Raw genomic sequence first — 20,198 nt, 5'->3', positions numbered from 1 at the left:
ACGCAGGGGGGGGGGTAGGGGTAGGGAGACATTACACGGGGGAAATACAAACTAACCTACACATGCGCACTGAACAACCCCTTGACAAGGCACCAAGGACTATCAACACAAAGACAGATGAAATACTTGATCCTTGGGTCCCTACATGTCCATGTATGTTCTCCCCTGAAGTAAGTTTTTCCAAACTGTAAAAAAAAAAAATCACACACACACACACACACACACACACACACACACACACACATTTAAATTAATAATTTCATCCACAATCTGACAAGATTTCCATAACGCGAAAAAAAAGACAGACAGGCAGACGTATTTTTATACTCGTGGGGTATGCTTACACATTGTTTCTGGTTGCTCACCTGCATTTATTTTTTCATTTATTTATATTTCCATTTATGGATACTTTCTGATGGTTCAGTGATTTTTTCCCACTGTATCGGCTTCGATGTCCGTCGGCACGTGACATTATCGTGCTTCCCCATTCTCTCGGGTTGCTCACGTGAATTTAATTTGTCATTTATTTATTTTCATTTATGAATGCTTTCCAATGGTTTTGTGGGTTTTTTTTTCCTGTTGTATCAGCTTTGATTTTTTTTTTTTTTTTTTTTTTTTTTTTTTTTTGTATACCTTGGTCGAGGCTCGTATGAGAGCTAACACACAACTCACAGCAAGGAGGCATGAGACAAGAGGGGCGGGAGTGGAAGGGACAAAACATTGGGGAACAGACACAGGTGAACTGTGGAAGGGAGAGGGATGGGGATGGGACGGGGAACATGGCGAGGGGAAGATGGACATTAAAGGGACTTTCAGGAAGGAAAGCAGGAGAATTGAAGGAAGTGGGCTTGGGTGGATTATCGGGGGTATAAAAGATCGAGGATTTGGATGGGGGAAGATAAGAGGTGGTGGTGAACAGCTGTTTTGTAAGCCTGAAGGGAAGAATGGGAAAGAATAGAGTGAGGAAGTTTATTCCAAAGGCGGGAAAAAAGAGGAATGAAAGAGTGAAGATGAGCAGTGATTCGTGATTTTGGTAGTTTTACCAGAAGTGGGTTGTTGGCGGACCTTGAGCGCCCTGTGGAAATGTGGTTGGGACAAATCGCAGAGAGAGCAGGGGGGCAAGGCTGGAGAGGAGTCGGTAGAAGACAGAAAGACCACCGACCAACCTGCGGTGATTGAGTGAGAGGCTCAAAGACTCAGCTTCATTGCGGGAGATGCCAATGATCTTAAAAGCCCTGGTTTCGACAGCGTGAAGTCGAGAAAGGTGGGAGGCAGGAGCACCAGCCCAGAGGGGAGAGCAGTACTCCATCAGGCTACGGACAAAAGCTTTGTAAGTGGTCAGGAGCTCAAGAGGGCCGAGGAAGGACTTTGCACGACGGAGGATTCTCAGTCGGCGACTGGCTTTTTGGAGGCAAGGTTGGAAATGTGACTTTCCCAGGAAAGGTCATGGCAGATAGTGAGACCCAGAAGCTTGAAAGAAAAGACTTCTTCCAGAGGATTGTTGAGAAAGTGGATGGGGTTTTGTAAACGGTCCTTTCGAAGAGACATAGTGAGAGTGTGAGATTTGTCTGGATTGAAAGACATGTTCCACGTGTTGGACCAGTTTGTGATTTTATCCAGATCTGCAGTGAGCGAAGAAGCTGCTGCTTGCCGGTCTGAGGGATGACAGATGGTACGGCAGAGGGTTGAGTCATCGGCAAAGAGAAATAGAGGATTTTCCAGAGAGTCCGAGAGATCATTGATGAAAACCAGAAAAAGAACAGGGCCCAGAACGCTACCTTGAGGAACTCCAGCCTGCACAGGAAGAGGGGATGAAAGAACTCCATTTAGGGCCACACGTTGACTGCGACAGGAGAGGAAGTCTGCGAGCCATGAGTGGAGATGGCCTTGAATACCATGGGCAGAGAGTTTGGTGAGTAGGGCAGGGTGCCAGACTGTGTCAAAAGCACGTGATATGTCCAGGGATACGGCTCGGATTTCCTGTCTGGCATTGAGGACCTCCATCCATTGATGGGAGAGCAGTAGCAGCATATCTAGGGTAGAGTGACCTGGTCTGAAACCAAATTGATGATTGGAAATCAAGCCATTGGAGAAGAGGAAGGATTTCATGTCTGAAGCGATGATGGATTCCATAACCTTGCTGATGATTGGGAGAAGGCTGATTGGTCTATAGTTACAGGGATCTGTTTTTGCACCTTTTTTATGCAGGGCAGTGATGTTAGCAGATTTCCAAGCAGATGGCAGATGAGCTTGGGAAAATGAGAGGGTGAATAGAACAGAGAGAGAGGGTGAGCAAGAGCAGAAGAGCAGGCTTTGAGGACACGTGGGCTGATGCCGTCTGGACCGGTTGCAGAATCTGACTCGAGGTTTGAAAGCAAGCTCTCCACCTTGTCAGGAGAAAAGGATACAGAGTCCAGGGACAGTTGGGTGCGACTGGGTAAAGTGGGTAGAGATAGTGATGGGTTTGGGACACAAGATTTAGCTGCAAACACCGAGTTTAGACATTCAGCTTTATCACGTGTGGAATCAGCAGTGCGGCCATTTGAGGTAAGGGAGGGGATGGAGGGGGAACATACACCAGAAACAGATTTGATTAAACGCCACCAGGATTTTGAGGAGGGAGAGAGGTTTGAGAGTTCAGACTTGAGATGAGAAAGATGTTGTTTTCTGGCTCTCCTGAGGGTAGCTACACACTTGTTCGAGCTTTGTGGAAAGAACTGAGATTGCCCTCAGTTGGGTTTGCTTTCCATGAGGCAAAGGCAAGTTGTTTCAGGACAACTGCCTCGCCACAAGCTTCAGTAAACCAAGGGCGGGAGGAAGGGTAAGACAACTGAACACGAGAGGGGATAAATCTGTGCATGAGGGAGAGCAAGTTTCTTTGAAAGAATTCCCAGGATGAGTTGATGTTTGAGAAAGTAGTGATAGGAGACCAGTCTGTAAGTTTGATGGCTGCTCGGGAGACCCTGCCAGTCGGCTTGAGTGAAATGCCAGACTCGACGGCGGTGAGGTGGTTCTCTGATAACAGCCAGAGAGATGTCCACTTTAATAAGGACGTGGTCAGAAGAACCAATTGGAGCGAAGGAAGAGCAGCAGATATTGTCAGGGAAATTTGTCAAAATCAGATCCAGAAGAGATGGAGTACCATTGGTTGAGATCCGGGTCGGGAAGTTGACCGATTGAGTCAGTCCCAATGAGTCACAGAAAGCTTTTGTGATGTCCCATGGCAGGTGAGAGAGGTACCCACACCTAGCCAACTGGCGTGATGACAATTGAAGTCGCCACATAAGAGGAAGAGAGAGTTTGGATGAGAAGATAGAAGATGGTCCATGTTTTCGGAGAGTGAGGTGTAGATGGAGTCATCACTGTTCGGTGGACGGTACAGTACACATATAAACATGAGGTGGGAGTGGAGGGGAAGCCGAAGCCAGAGGTATTCCTGGGGTGTGGGGGAGTGAGAGCAGTGCAGGGAGAGTGAGGAATAGAGTCTTTGATGAAGAGAGCAACACCTCCACCAGGACGAGGCTCAGGTCTGTCATACCGTAAAGAGGGAGTAACCAGGGAGAGATACTTGGGAGTCAGACACGTCCTTGGGAGAGGAAAGTTTCTGTTAGGCAGATAATGTCTGGTTTGTCAGTGGCAACCTGCATGGAAAGATCTGAAAGGTTTGAGCGAAGGCCCCGGATATTTGAGGTCCACACTTTTAATGAAGAGGTAGGGGAGGAGGCTTTGGTGCAGGAGGTGGAGGGGGCGGGGAGGGTCGGACGAGGGACGAGGGGGGCAGGTAAGGAGGGTTGCTGAAGGAGTGTGGGGGTATGGCAGAATAGGGAGGGGAGGGGGCCGAATGAGGAGGAGAAAAGGCTCTGTGGTGCTGTGAGAGAGGGGGACAAGAGACAAGGAAGATGGCAGTTGAGGATTTGAGGAGGTGGAGTGAAGAGATGGAGGTGAGAGGGCAGTGGAGGGAGGCAGGTTGGTGGATGAGAGGGGGGGCAACTTAGAGAAGGAAGAGTGAGGGGGATGAAAGGTGGGAGAAAGGTGAGGGGGGAATTTTTGAAAGAGGTGAGAGGGAGGCTTGGAGGGAGAAGAGTGGGATGGTTGCTTTGAGAGTGAGAGTGAGGGGTGAGGGGGGTGAGTTGGCACTGAAGTTGGAAAAAAAGAATGGTTGATGGAAAGCGAGCATCCATGGCAAACTGTGGTTTTTAAAAGTTTTAGGTCAGAGATACGATTTAACACAATTCTTGATGGATGCAATGAAGGCGAATTCAGAGCATGGAGAGAAGAAGCGCTGTAATAGTTGGATTTTTTAGGCAAGGAATGAAGGAGAGGTCGAAATGAGAGCAGTCTGTTAAAATAGCAGAAGAGTAGTGCATTGTGAAACAGTAAAGAGTACCACATGTGTGAGAGAGGAAGATGAAGCATTATAAGATCGTTTTTGTTGTTAATATTAATGTATGAGAGAGTTCAACAGATTAGGTCATGGAAGTGTAAAAAAAAAAAAAAAAGAAATCGAGGAAGACGAGGAGGAAGTTAAGAGGAAGAAGTAGCAGAATCGGGAGAAGGTTGTTGTTGTTGTTGTTGTTGTTGTTGTTGGGTTTTTTTTTTTTTTTTTTTTTTTTTTTTTTGAGATAAGAAAGAGATTAGTTGGGAGAATGGGGGATATTTGGAAAGTGGGGAGGATGAAAATTGAAGGTAATGGGGAGGATAGAAATTGAAGGTAATGGGGAGAAAAAACAAACAAACAAAAAAAAAAAACGATCGAACACCAAGTGGAACCGGTAGGCCTCAAGCCTAGGACTAGGCCTCAAACACCAGGTGAGAACGTCGACATACTCACAAAATAGCACGATTTTTGAAACAAAACCGAACTAGGAACACACATTAACATGTAGGTGAGAAAATTAAACAGTTAAAACGGGACAAATAACAACCGGAACTTAACTTTGAGAATGTCAGCAGGGAGCCCCGAAGGAGACCTCTTGCCGCTCAAAACCGGAACCGGAACCGTCATGTCCATTGGCACACAAAATTTCATCTTTCTGCGTCACCCTGAAGGGACCGAACATTAATATCAGTCTGCGAGTGATTGAGTCAGTGAGTGGTTCAAATGAGCTTTATATGTTAGCTAGAAGAGAGAAGATAAAAATGAAAATAATAATAATATTGTAATCACACCTGCAGACATTTTTGTTCGCCGGTGAGTTGGAAAGATCTGAGTTGCGAAATCAAATGTTGAAGAAACTATTCAAAATCATTGTTGAAAAAGAGTGCACTGCCAACAACAAGGCGGCACTTGCAGACCCAGCCCATGTATGAAACTCCAGCAGCCAAATCCTTCAGCGATGATTGCGGCAGAAGCAGTTACAGTGCCACAGACTAATTCTTGTTCGCTAAAGATGTTGGGTAATAACAAACAAGGCATCAGGCCTGGCAGCAAGGAGTAGCTAGTCAAATAAATTTTGTGGTTGTTGCTCGTGAGTCTTGACGTGACATCACATGGAACTCTCAAAGATCCACGCTCGTCACGGCCTTTGCTTTGGTTTTGCGTGCAAAATGGCTTTTTCCAGCTGCGTGCAATCAGGATGAGAACGTCCCCAGAGCTCCCCCCCCCCTTATCGAGAGAGAAGGAAAGCAAATTTATAACGAGCTTTTCAATCGGGAGATGAAAAGCTTGAACTGCCTTTTATGCCATTTTAAGTAAGTGCTGCCTCCGAAAGCACAGTTTCTGGAGTTGTCTGCCCACTCAGTCTCTCTCTCTCTCTCTGTCTCTGTCTCTGTCTCTGTCTCTGTCTCTGTCTCTGTCTCTGTCTCTGTCTCTCTCTTTCTCTTTCTCTTTCTCTCTCTTTCTCTTTCTCTCTCTCTTTCTCTTTCTCTCTCTCTTTCTCTTTCTCTCTCTCTTTTTCTTTCTCTTTCTCTTTCTCTTTCTCTCTCTCTCTCTCTGTCTCTGTCTCTGTCTCTGTCTCTGTCTCTGTCTCTGTCTCTGTCTCTGTCTCTCTCTCTCTCCTTCTTAAATTTTTGTTTTTCTTTTCCATCCAAGTCTCGACTTGTTGATGACTGTTTCTTTATTCTCATCATTTTTTACTGCGCTCCTTGCAATGACCACACTGGAGATTTATATCAGTCGCATTTGTTGTGTATTGTCTAGTATGTGTTGAAAAAGTTTTCAAAATTAAATACTCCCAATAGTCCAAGAAATGCTACTTCACTCCCCAAGTCTAAGCTGAATGCTCACTTACATTCCTTCATCAGTCTATTCTCTTCTCTGTTGAACTGACTATGCTCCCTCCAGTCTTTCAAAGTGCTGCCCATCATCACCTCATGCTTTCTTCCATACCACCCACCTGCTGTCTTCTACTCTCACTGATTGTCTCCAACCCTCCCCCTTCCTTTCCTATCTGCCATTCATCGAGCCATGTGTGAAGTCTTTGCCTTCCTGTTGTTCCCCTCTGATCCTCAGTCAGCCTGTGAACCTGCTGCCCTCTGTCGTTTCGCTGTATTGGAGGTGGATGCAGTGGTGTGCTTGGTGGAGTGGTAGCTTATTGGTGAGGACACTGCGTTGACTGGCTTCCAGGAGCTTTGTGGGTTTAAATCCAGTTGGAGGCAGCAGTGTAAATGGTTTGGATTGGATTCTGAAAGGGGTCAGGAACAATAGTCTCAGTAAAACTATCATGTCACTTTGGATTGTCAGTAATAACCAAGCTTGCACATTACGATTTTCAGTCTGGGATAATCGGACTACCCCATTACCCGGTGTAGTCTACTCATTATGGTTGTATATTATTAATTTTGCATGTTAAAGGTTTTTTTTTGTGAAAGGCTAAAGGTCCGAACCATCTCCTGTACTATTCATTAAAAAATTTAAAATTCCTGCAAACAAATAATAACAATATCCCCCTTCCACCACGCGGCGGGGGATAAAAACTACAATGGCACTCGGAAGGGCACATAGCTCCACCAGGTTAAACAGTTTAGGATTTGTGTCCCAACGACAGATCGGATCTGCATCCGGACATGAACCAAAATCGAATTAGCTTGTTCTTGTCACCTATTCAATTCATCCACCAAGTTTTGTCATAACACATCCACAACTTTTGAAATATCATGCCAGATATTGTTTTTGGCCCTATCTCTCAATTTTGAAGAATCACTTTAAAAATTAAATAACTCGTATCCAGATCCGGATCCGGATCTGGATCTCCACCAAAATTTCATCAATTCACCCTTGTCACACACCCAACCTATCCACTGTGTTTTGTCCAAATCTGTCCACAACTTTTTGAGATATGCTGCTTACAGAGACAGAGAGACAGACAGACAAACAGGGGTGAAAACGACCTACATCCACCTTCGGTGATGGAGGCAACTAGTAACAGGCATCCACAACCATCCTTGACCAGGTTGTGGAACATCAGCTGAGGCCCTCACTTTTTTTTCTTCCGAAATCACTTTTTCAGATTTATTCGCTTTTCAATTCATTTTCTCCGCAATCTCTTGAACGATTGACGCAAAAACCTTCAAAATAGGAGCGCCTACCCATGGATAATTTTTTGTTTAACAGTTACACGATGATTGGATGAAAAACGTGGTTGGCATTGCAAAACGTCAGTTTTCTGTCGGCATGGGTTGCAGGGTGTTTCGCGTATCAGGAATAACCGCTTGCTGCACTGCTGTATCTGGAGCCTTAGCTTGGCTTTCACCAAGTCCAGATAAGAGATGAGCTTGGGCCAGAGCGGGGATAAAACAGGGTGGCCATAAAGTCTGGAAACATCGAGAATATTATGTCATTCAGTTACAGTTTGAAGATGTCCTTGACGAAAGATGAACACATTGAGGTGATACTGTTGAGTGGACGTGAGGATTGGTCATATTGACGGATAGCAGAGCACTTCATGAACTATAATGTATTCTAATGTAATGTCAAACCATTTATAATGTATATTCGCCAATGTTTCCAGACTTTATGGCCACCCTGCACGTTCACTTCTTATTGCCAAATGATATAATATGAACAACAATAATAATAGTAGTTAGTATTAATAATAAATGCTTTGTTACAACGTTATCACTCTTTTTTTGTTATATTTTGTAATTAGAATGCCATGGCGTGGAAACACCTATTAAGCTGCTGAACATGGCGTGTCATATACACCTTAACACAGCGTGCATTTAAAACATGGGAATTATTCTGGATTCTTATAGTTAATTAGCCAAATCAACTCAGGAGAGCATGACAATCATTTCGGTGTATCACACTCCACATCAGAAAGCTGCAGTGGAACTCCACAAAATACATGACACACACACACACACACACATACACACACACACACACACACACACACACACACACACACACACACACACACACACACACACACACACACACACACACACACACACACACACACACACACACACGCACGCACCTCGTCCATTTATAGCAGATTCATTCATGTACCAGGTGCTGTTCTATAGCAGCAGTTTCTTGGACTGGGGTTACAATCCCGGACAGGGTGCTTGTCCGATGTAGATTACTCAGCTTAGTGTGCAGGAATTTGTGATTCATTCAGGGTGCTGACAATAGCTCGCCTACTCTTCGTGAAGGACACCATGGAATCTTTAATGTCTACTAATTCATTTCAGCAGATGGGACATCCACTTTAACATCCATCTGAAGGACCTTACACCCATTTAAATCTCACCCTGCCCAAAAACACCAGGATGGCAGTTTGTCGCTGGATCAAGATTCTAACCCAGGCTAGATAGCCCAGAGGGGTTGATGCATACCTCCAGGCTACCCTGTCTGTCTGTTCATTTCTTTCACATCCTGACATCAAGTCTTGACAAATCTAATAAGTGGAAAGAGTAAAATAAAAGGCTGGCCTCTTTCACAGGAACCCCTCACCCTTTAGTGATGGGGGGGGGGGGGAACATCCAATGATGAGTCGTTGGCAGTGTTGGGCAGAATTACACAGTTGGAGAGACCCCCTCGGTTTCCATTTGAAAGTGCAGAAAAAGGTGCACAGGTGGCGAGCTTGTCCATGTGTTTTTAAAGCGGATTTATAAGAGTGATGAGCGGATGAGGGTTGTTCTACTATAGAAATAAGGTCATCCTTTTGAGGTAGATAGGAAACGGCTGGAGTTTTTGAATAATGTATGGAACCTATTGAGTGTGTGGAGGTCAAAATACCTCTATATATATATATATATATATATATATATATATATATATATATATATATATATATATATATATATATATATATATATATATATATATATATATATATATATATATATATATATATATATATATATATATGTGTTTTTTTTTCAAGGGTTTGTGTATTAATTTCTGTGTTTGTGCATTTGTACATTATTCCTTCATGGGCGAACTGTAGCACCTTGGCCCCAAAATTTGGGGTGTTGGAACTTCATAATCGGGGCAAGGTTTTATGAAAAAAAAAAAAAACGGTTGGGCCAATCTCCAATAGATTTTGCAAATGTGTTGGGGCTATGCAGGGTCAGGTCATGGGACAAAAAAAAATCCACCACTCCCCCCCTTACTCCCACAAGGGTTTCTGGCACATGTTGTTTATGGGACACGTTGAAAAAATATAAATAACTTGCAGAGAACACACCCGACGGGCGATCTTGTTCCAAGCATGCAACATGTTCTTCTGATGCATACCTTTATTTTGGCAGTGTATAGGCAATTGACAGTTCTGTATAGGAAGAAAAAAAATAACTGGGTTACGTGCATGAAGCAAAAACATACCTATTGCTTATAATTCAAAACATTTCACGACACTGGAAAACGTGGGCACAGGAACACTTAACATAGAGAAATTGCATCCTCTCTCCTAACCCCCCCCCACCCCCCAATGACCACCGGCAAAGATATAAACACCCCTGTACATTAATTGGGGTCATGCTGATCCTATGTAGCAAGTCTGGAAGGTCACATAATCCATCATCGCATTTGACATGAAATCTTTCCTTTGCTCCAGCAACCTCATCTCAGATCACCAATTTGATTTCAGACCAGGTCATTCCACCTTGAAGATACTGCTTATACACATCCAACAATGAATGGAGGCCCTCAATGTCAGACATGAGATTATAGCCATCTATCTGGACATATCTTGAGCTTTCGATACACTCAAGCATCCTGCCTTGTTCTCCAAACTGTCTGCCGATGAAATCCAAAACCAACTCTACTCTTGGATTACTAACTTCCTCCACTCTGAGACAACATGTAGCTCTCAACGAAACCCTTTCTTCTCCTCTCCTAGTCAATGCTAGAGTACCCCAAGGCAGTGTTCTCGGCCCCATATTATTCCTAATCTTCAGCAGTGATCTCACTGACCCTCTGGAAAATCCTCTATCTCTTTGCTGACAACTCCACACTCTGTCGTGACATCCCTCATCCTTCGGACAGACAGGCATTAGCTCCTTTCCTCTCCTCAGACATTGACAAAATCACAAACTGATCAAACAATTGGAATATGTCTTTCAATTCTGCGAAATCCAGCACACTCATTCTCTCTTTCTGAAAGGACTGTACTGCAAACCTTCAATTCTACTTTCTCAAAAACCCTCTCGAAGAGGTTCAGTCACTCAAATTCTTGGGTCTCACTCTCAGCCATGATCTCTCTCTGGCAAACCACATTTCAAAGTTGGCCTCCAAAGCCAGACGCTGATTGGACATCCTCCATCATGCAAAGTCCTTCCTTGGCACACCTGAGCTCTTATCCACCTAAAAGGCTTTCATCCTTAGCTTGATGGACTACTGCTCTCCGATCTGGGCTGGCTCCCCTGCCTCACATCTTTCTCATCTTTACGCCGTGGAAACCAAAGCTTTCAAGATCAATGGAATCTCTCACGATGAAGCTGAGTGTATTGGTCTATCACTTTGCCATCACCGACAGGTCGGTGGTCTCTCTATCTTCATCTGCCTCATTTCTGGTCTTGCACCCCTTGCCCTTTTTTGTGCTTTGTCCCCCCCTCCCCCACCCAAGGTATCTACAGGATGCATGTGGTGCACCAGCAACCGTATCCTCGTGAAACTGCCTAAATCCAGAACCACTGCTCACCTCTACTCATTTATTCCTCTTTTTCCATGCCAGTGGAACCGTCTTCCACACTCTCTTCAATCTCATTCCTCCCTCCAGGTCTTCAAGAAAGCTGTTCACCACCATCTCAAGTCACCCCCCCCCATCCAAACCCATGATCTTTTGTACACCCATTAAGCCACTCCCCATCCCTCCCAAAATTTTGCTGATGTATCCATCATGTCCACCCCTTGCGTTCTCCCTAACCCCTCGTCATTACCTGTGACCCTTGTTTGTCCATCTCCATATACTTTCTCCCTCTGCCCTGCTGTTGGCAATTCACCTTTCTCCTGCCCTTTTTTATGTTGTGTCCTGATCTGCTCTGTGTCCTCGCTCTTCCACAAGCCTTGACCATTATATATATATATATATATATATATATATATATATATATATATATATATATATGTGTATATATGTGTATATATATATTTATATATATGTATATGTATATATATATATATATATATATATATATATATATATATATATATATATATATATATATATATGTATATATATATATATTGTTGCGAATTCGCGCCCGCCTGCGTGCGATCTGCCACGTAACTCGAATCGCGGCACATCGCCCACCGGACGGACAATTCCGTTGTGACCCTCTCGGAACAACGCTGGGAGCTAGTCACGGGTGGGTCTTTCGACCTCACCACAATCGTGCCAATCAGCCACCCGCGTAGGATAGGGTTGTTCGCCAAACTCGACCTACCTAAGTACCTACGAGGATGGTTAATCGGGCGATCGTACCTTGCCGCAGGTCGACTTCGGACACGAACCGCTTAAGCCGTTCGTTCCGTACTGCAGAGATAACCGAGCGGAGTTATCGTCGACCTCGATGGTTCAGATTAGTTACCGGGAACTTACACCCACTACCAATCTCTTACGCGATGCAGGATGGAGAGTCAATCAAAAGAAAGGAGACAAAGCAGAGCGGGAACAGTTCAACAAGCAAGCATTTTATTGCGCGACACACGGACACAAAGCAAACACGTATATTCATTCACAGCAACAATAATAAAAGGCACGTATTCCAGCACAGAAAGAAACAGTAAAACAGAGATACTACCGACTAAGACCGACACACGGCAATACTTACGCAATTTCACTTAACAGACGGCGCCACCACACTTAACAGACTGGCGCCTCCACAAGCATTTACACCAAAAGCAAAGGAAAAAGAAAGCCACCCTCAGAGGCGAGGAGGCAGACAGGTCCGTAGACCAAATGTACGTGAATCCCAGAAGATTGGCCAGGTCCACGAGACCGGGGAGGTCTTACCCGCGTCCTCGTGACGCGATGGCGGGCAAGCCGCAATGTTCGCGCAGCTGTGCCCCGATTCCGTGCCCTGGCGTGGTCGGCGAGTCCTCTCCGGCATGCTCCATGCGAGCGGTCCCATTGGCACCACGTTTAGGGTGGGGGGCGGGGGGGGGAACGGGAGGCCGCTCGGCACTATCTCAGCGTGAGTGGGGGGGGGGAATCGTTGATGCTCAGAGAGAGGGGTATGGCTGGCTGGCCTGGATCTCGCGACGAGTCAAGCGACCCCCACACCGCAACCTCGTCCCCGTCTGTCATCTTCCCTGTAACTCCTCCGCAACTTCTCTCCAAGGTCAACTTCACCCTCTCAACTCCCGCTCTCCCGTTCCACTCAGCTCCACCATTTCCACTCTCTCCCTCTCTTGTTCCACTCAGCTCTGCCCCGCTCTTCTTCGCGTGAGTCACCTCGCACTCGTATCTTTATAGGTCTCAGGAGGAGCCGATATGCAAATATGCGGATCAAAACGCGATTGGAGGCGGGGCCGCGCCACCCTCTGTTCAGCCATTGGTCGGGCAAAAAGGGGCGTGAACCTCCCTTGATCCGCATATTTGCATAAACGGACTACACAAACACGCGCTTGGAGGCGGGGCCAAGCCGCTTCACGTTCGCCCATTGGACGGAGGGGAAGTGGGCGTGAAGCATTTTGGATCCGAATTTTTCCCCCGGAAAGGCTGCCATTCGCGCTCGTGGCTCGGTGCGTTTGGCACCAATCGCCGAACGGGCCCGAGACAGCCCGACATTCAGTGTTCACAGGTGGTGCGGTTGTTGGTTGTGAAGGAGAAAGGCGAAGGTGGTGGTTTGATGGTTATGGTGTCGTTTGGGAATGGCGGTGAAGCGATGTTTGCGGGATGGAATTGTGAAGGTAAAGGTAGTGGCTGTTTGCGTTGTTGGCGGCTTAATGGTCGAAAATAACAATAGAGAAAGAAAAAATGGCTAACTGAAGGATCGCAGCCCGAATGGATCACATAAATTCCCTCTATACAGCGGGTGTGGGCTAACTACACATGGACTTATCGAGATATCTCACCTGAGGACTCTTTATGGTGTAATGCGAATTACCACAACCGTAACTATATATATATATATATATATATATATATATATATATATATATATATATATATATATATATATATATATATATATATATATATATATATATATATTTGGGGTCGGTGGCGAGAACGACCACTCGGTGGGGAAGGCTTGCGTCGTCTCCCACCAAACTCCCCGGAATTGTAGGCCGTCGCCCGGATAACTCCGCGAGCCGGCGGGTCGTATAACCGACCGTGGTCACCAATATTTCAACCGCGTTGCGTAGGGTCTATTTGTCTATAACCAATTTACCTAATTAACTACGCGATTTTGACTACCGGGCAAACCACGCCCTCGGCATGTCTTGTTCGAACCGGGTCACTCTACCGACTGCGGTAGAGTTCCAACATCCGACTACCAACACGGGTTCGGGTGCCGCCGAGCGGAAACTGCTAAAACCGTGCCGGCTGGAATGAACGGATTATCGGGGATGAAATGCCGCCTAAACTCAGATCCGAACCATGCTGGACCAATGCAAGAAGGGACGGAAACGAACTGGGAACATTTCTAACAAGTTTTATTTACAGTAAATGAAGACAAAAAGCAAGACTTAATGCGAATATGCAAGAAGTATTTACAATGATCCAAAAACACTTATTCAGTTCTACTTAAAGACGGGCCCACACGCTGACACACACACAAATGAAAAGAAACCCAGAGTTATTTATTGGACCCTCGCAGCAGAGGAGAGAGACAAGCTTGGGGTCAGAGTTCGATTGGGTACCTGGCGGTTGGAGAAAGGGGGTACTCCATGCTGTGGTACCTGACGATGGTCGCTGGTTTGGTCCCCAGTCACACGTGTGAGACTCGAGGTTTGTGGCGGAGCTCGGGTGGTGAGTAGCCGGCTCCACGGAGGGGGGGAAGGTCGGGGTCGCTCTTTTCTTCCTTGTAGAGGGCCAGCAGAGACACATTCGCTGCTTCGACGACCTTCGTAACAGCAAAAACCCCTTTCGCGACAGCAAAAACCCTCCAAAACTGTCCAAAAAGACCACCAAAAACTCTCCAAGACCCCAAAAAGACTCTCCAAGACCCCAAAAAGACCCTTGCCTCAGAGAGTGCTCGGAAATTTATGGACCTCCCTCAGCGGGGAGGGGCCTTGGTGAACACACCTCGCTGTCCGGCTTTGATTGGACAGGGTCCCACGGCATACCTTTCCAGGGCGGGGCCTTGGCCCCTCCCACGAAACCCCAGCCACTCTTCCACGTGGGTTCATACTTGACGAGTAACAGTATCAACAATGCAACGGCCCCTGCCGGAAAACCCCAGCCACTCTTCCACGTGGTTTCATACTTGCCGAGTAACAGTATCAATCTTGCAAAGGTTGTCGTGAAAGAGTTACAACGTTCGAGGGAGCCGAGAAACCGGAACCGCAAGATCTTGCCTTGGCACGTCAGGGTGCAAGAAGGCAGCTGGTTGGTAGTGGATCGTGATGGGCCGAGGGATCATGCAGACGGGATGGTTGTTAGATTGCTTGTTTGAGGGTTCGTTGGATGTAAAGATTTAATAACGTAACTAAAAAGAAATCGCAACGCACGCCTTTGATTCTCCCACGAGACAAAAGGAAAGGGATCTGACTACACACATACTTTACGACATAACTGACTTTTGGGACATCTGTATGTTGAATGCTTATGGTTTCCAGATCTGTAACAAAAAATATATGTATATATATATGTATATGTATATGTATATATATATATATGTATATGTATATATATGTATATGTATATGTATATATATGTATATGTATATGTATATATATGTATATGTATATATATATATATATATATATATATATATATATATATATATATATATATATATATATATATATATATATATATGTGTATATATATATATATATATATATATGTATATATATATATATATATATATATATGTATGTATATATATATATATATATATGTATATATATGTATATATATATATATATATATATATATGTATATATATATATATATATATATATATATATATATATATATATATATATATATATATATATTGTTACGGATTTTAGAATCAGGTCTGATGAATGCATCCACACATCCAGGTCCTCAGACAGTTATTTCCTTCAATGCATGTTCAGATTAGCACCATCCCCATGTCTGGTGGGATCTTAAATGTGATGCATTGAGAAGGGCAAAGAATCGATCCCCTCTGTTATGGGAAGCTTTTTTTCTTTACGACATATACATTTACACACATTTCTTTCATGAGCTCTGAAGCCTGCCCTTATATTTCCTCAGCAACATTTCTTTCACGAGCTCTGAAGCCTGCCCTCATTCTTCCTCAGCAACATTCTTTCGCGAGCTCCGACGCCCACCTTCTTTGAGAGCACACGGGTTGTCATGGTAACCGTGCGCAAGTGGGGCGGGGTGGACTGCACCCACGGAGACGGCCCAGAGAAATAAAACGAATGGAGGTCCGTTCTGAGGAGAGAGGAAAGCAAAGGGCAAGAGAGGCAAGAGGAAAGCCGAGGCGAAAGAAAGCCGAGGCGAAAGAAAGCCGGGCGAAAGAAAGCCAGGGAGGGAGAAGAGAACGAGAAGTAAGCTTGAGAAGCGAGCAAGAAGTGGGTGTAAGCACGCAAAAGAGGAGAAGGAAGCGAGTGTGTGGTGCATGTGTGGGTGTGGGCAGCGCCGCCAACTAGTGAGGCACAGGTCGGTCACCAACAACACCAGGGTCTAAAACCGCGACGGATGGTCTCGGTGCCCTCCAGACGTCGACTGGCATTCGGGGCTGTTCGCGAGAGGGTGCACGGCAAGGCTGGGTGCTGGCGACGGACGTGACATGCACGCACACATTTTCAGGATGTTTTCAGTTCACAGACGACTACTTTCTGGTGAGCAAGACTATTCCTTTCCCCCCTGAATGATCTGTTAGGTACCCACGTCTGTGTTTAGCTGTAAGTAAGTCAACCCCCGAAAAGCATCTGCTCTTTGTCTCTTTCCTTGCATTTTGATTGATTTTGCTTTGAAATGTATTTTTTATTTACCTCTGAAAATAAAGTTCTTTTTATTTATTTATTTTATTATTAATAAATCTTTGTCGATTTCCAACCTGTCCGTGTTTGTCCTTTCCCTCCATTTGTTTGGCATTGTCTGAACCGAGACAGACTGGGAGGTAATACCCACAGATTTCACCAAAAATAGTCGGCACGCACCAGCAGTTAAAACGCTCGGGTGCCCTAATTAAAATCTAATTGAGATAACATTGGTGCTTTGCCGAGGGCGCACTGCCCGCTCAGGTAACCACGTGACCTCGAGTTAAACAGCATAATGAGACGGTGGACACTGGAACTCGTGGTTAACTGGGTGGCATTTGTGGTTTTAAAACAACCCACCGTACCACAACATTAATTGTACCACAACGCTCTACCGAGGACAACCAGGGATTAATCCCCCTGATTGACCATGTGGAGGTACTCACCATTACCTTCAAAAAATGATTTTCGTTGTGCAGATCACCAATCTGGATGAAATTTGGCATACTTAAAGAATTTTAGACGCTGAGTCCAAATCCACTTGTTTCCACGTCGAGGATGTGACACAATTGGTCATTTTTGGCAATTAAACATACACTGGACATTAAAGCACGATTTTGACACAAATGAAGAATCAAGGATAGACTGATATGTACGTCAAAGAAAACTCTTGTGAGGTCTTAAAATGATACAATATGTTTATACAGAGCCCTATTATATTCACTGTTATTAAAGATGTTTATAATTAAAGGTCGTAAACCGAAGCAGTTACATATTTTTATCGGCCGAAAACGTCTGGACCGACCAGACAGGCCTTCGAGTTGACCAAGGCAACTTTTTTCTTAAAAGGCAGCCACACTGGCTATTGAAGGTAGTTACATTGACTATTAAAGACAGTTACAGCGCCTATTAATGATAGTTACATTGGCTCTTACGGATTAAATCAAAGACAAAGACTGCGCGACTCAGCCTGATGAAAAGTAGAACCGCCACAAGAAGATTACTGTCTTAGAACTCCAGTATTTCTTGCTCTGAAGCAGTTGCTGAACTAGGCTCTTGACTGCTGTTATTGCATGCTAACCAATCTGAATACGACTGTGTAGTAGATTACCACAGCAAAAGCAGTGTGACACCCGCATTCACAGTTCGTCGTTGGAATCATCGTCAGTTCTGCTTTCATCATCCATAAGTTCCATTTCTGCCCGGGTCTGTTCATTGTTGGCGCAGTTTTGACACCCACAGCACTCTGCGCAAGACAGTCCTTTTGACCGGCAAGAACACTGGTTGGTCTCGCATTTCGTCTTCTTGCAATTACATTTTGTCACCTCTAACAGTTCCTTCGGCGCTGGTGGTTTGTTCAGCCAGTGAACAATCAGTGCTCCATTGCGTTCCATTCATCCGTGAAATGTAGGAGAAGGGGCTTCTATAAACCTCTCAGTCACGCGGTGGTGGATCACAGACTGATAGTTCACACTTTTGCAATGCAGCATCAGAGCGTCGCTTGGAGGCGGCAACTTCTGTTCTCCCTGCGACTGGCTGCAGAATAGCATGTAGCGAGCCTCATGCACACTCTTCATGGTCGGCTGATTGTACATGGCGCAGACGAATTGTTCCAGGTCGTGAATGATATTCTGATCTAGCATGAATTCTCAAACAATGCTCCCGAAACAGGTGATGAGATGGGGACCCTTCATCATCAAGTCAAATGGCCTTGTTTTGCCCTTACCATGGAATGCACTGATGGTATCACTTCCCGTGAAATTGTGCAAACCTATCAACGCATCGCAGACAGAGCTTTCCAGGACATTACTCAGCTTCCTAATATCAACGACGATAATGTCCTTGGGACTTCCTGTGACCAGATGGAAATTTCGTGCCCGAATCGACTTCGAGTGAGCCAATGCCAACACAAACACATCGGTGTCGAAACTCTCTATGCACACCGACTCTTCATTCTGTCCCGCGTGAGCAGCATGAAGCAGGAGCTTCGTTTCAGCTTCCTCATGGTCACATTCAAGTTCAGGTACTGACGACACAGTCATGACACCATTCGGCACCTTGATTTTCTCACATTTGCCGGCATGACTGACGTACAACAGCATGTCACCCAGTTTTGATGGAGAGATGTTTCTCGTCCACGATTCAACGATGAACTCTATCAATGCCTCCTTGTTGACTCCACTCAGGAGATAATTGGCCAACTGTTTTGGAAGGGCTTGATCACGTCTGTAGATGGTTCGTTCCTGAAGATCGCCGCTCTGCCCGCTCATCTGGCGTGCTCCAGGCAATTGATGCTGATACTTGGGAAAGTATCAAACACCATGTCCAGTCTCGAAGATTGGTTATGTCGTACTTTGGCCACTGCGATGTTCAGCACCATCTCTTCCAGTTTGCCGAAAATGTTATGCAGTGAACCAGCCTTTATCGCCTGAATAACGGCCATTCCATCCACAATTGTTGCACCTTGGATAGGCCGAGCGTCGACACGGCAATCGGGCCACAGTTTCAGTATATGGTTGCGGAGTTTGGCTTTGTCTGTCTTAGCAATCGAATCATCACCGGATGCCAGCGGGAAAGATATGTTCGCCAGTGGGTATGCGAGCAGATCGTGGAGTGTTACATTGCTTTACTCGCCAATCAACAGCAGTTGTGTGAAAAGACGACGTTCATTCGCAATTTCAACCTTCGGCGTCTGCTGGTGGGGAGTCGCCGACTTGCCTCGCGCCTTCGAGAAAGTTGCCAATTTGGCCTTCGAAATCGGACTGAAGAATGGGACCTCATCCGAGAGAAGCCGATCACGCATGAATTGCACGACAGCATTCTCTCCCTTGACATACGCGTTCATCAAGTCCATGGAAGTGGCTGGTGGTGCGATGACACCTGAACTAATATTGACGAGTTCAAGGTGAGCGCCGGAGAAAGGGTTAATCATTTGAAGTACTGTGTCCATCACTTGTACCACCACTGCTTCGTTCTTCTTCGAGCTCGACACATCCAAATCCTTTCTCGTTCGGGGCTCGTCGTGGATACCCGTCATGGACTCGCATTTCCTTGCAATTTCCGCACGTGCTGGTTGGGACAGGATCCACTTCTTCACAGCTGTGCTTTTCTGAGTGTAACCAATGAAGCCTCCACTGGTCTTGTTGTCCCTATTTAAAGTCTGCTCTATGATCTGATCACACGCAACACTACTAAATCCATAACGAGTATGCTGTTGGGCAGTCCATTTGCCGTCCATGAACGCTTGATAGGTGCCTGGGTGGGAGTGCTCTAGCCCAGCCATTTCCAGCCAGTAAACGGGTAAGTACCTTGCATAGTTGAAGTGATCATACGTAAAGTACCAGGGCATTGACGACCTTGTGATCGCAAGGTGTTTCGGCCAGTTCGAAGTACGAATTGCCCATATAAGCTCTAGTGCTAGCTCCACCATTTCCAAGTAGGGCCATGTAATGTCCACACTTTGGTGTTTGTTCAGGTCATCCCTCATCATGAGTGCTCCCGAGTATAGAACATGTAAATTGAGGTCTGAGTCACCCTGCTGTGGACCCTGGCTGGCTTCATCCTCTGTAGTTGACTCTTTCTGTTGTAGAGCAACTGTCAACAACAGCAGCCTGAGCAATGGAACCAATATCAATGTCCTTCATGTACACCACTTCGC

The 20,198-nt window shown here is 45.4% G+C and overlaps 1 protein-coding gene across 1 annotated transcript in view; it reads left to right on the top strand.

Annotated features, from left to right (window-relative positions):
• Positions 1-20,198, top strand: part of LOC147017419 (angiopoietin-2-like) — a 280,361-nt gene that overhangs the window by 395 nt on the left and 259,768 nt on the right. The window lies entirely within an intron of this gene.

This window comes from Eptatretus burgeri, chromosome 11 (assembly GCF_056783735.1).
Source record: "Eptatretus burgeri isolate ZD-2024b chromosome 11, Ebu_testis_v1, whole genome shotgun sequence".
Taxonomy (NCBI): domain Eukaryota; kingdom Metazoa; phylum Chordata; class Myxini; order Myxiniformes; family Myxinidae; genus Eptatretus; species Eptatretus burgeri.
Note: the sequence above shows the minus strand (reverse complement) of the source record. Positions and strands in the feature narration are given on the sequence as shown.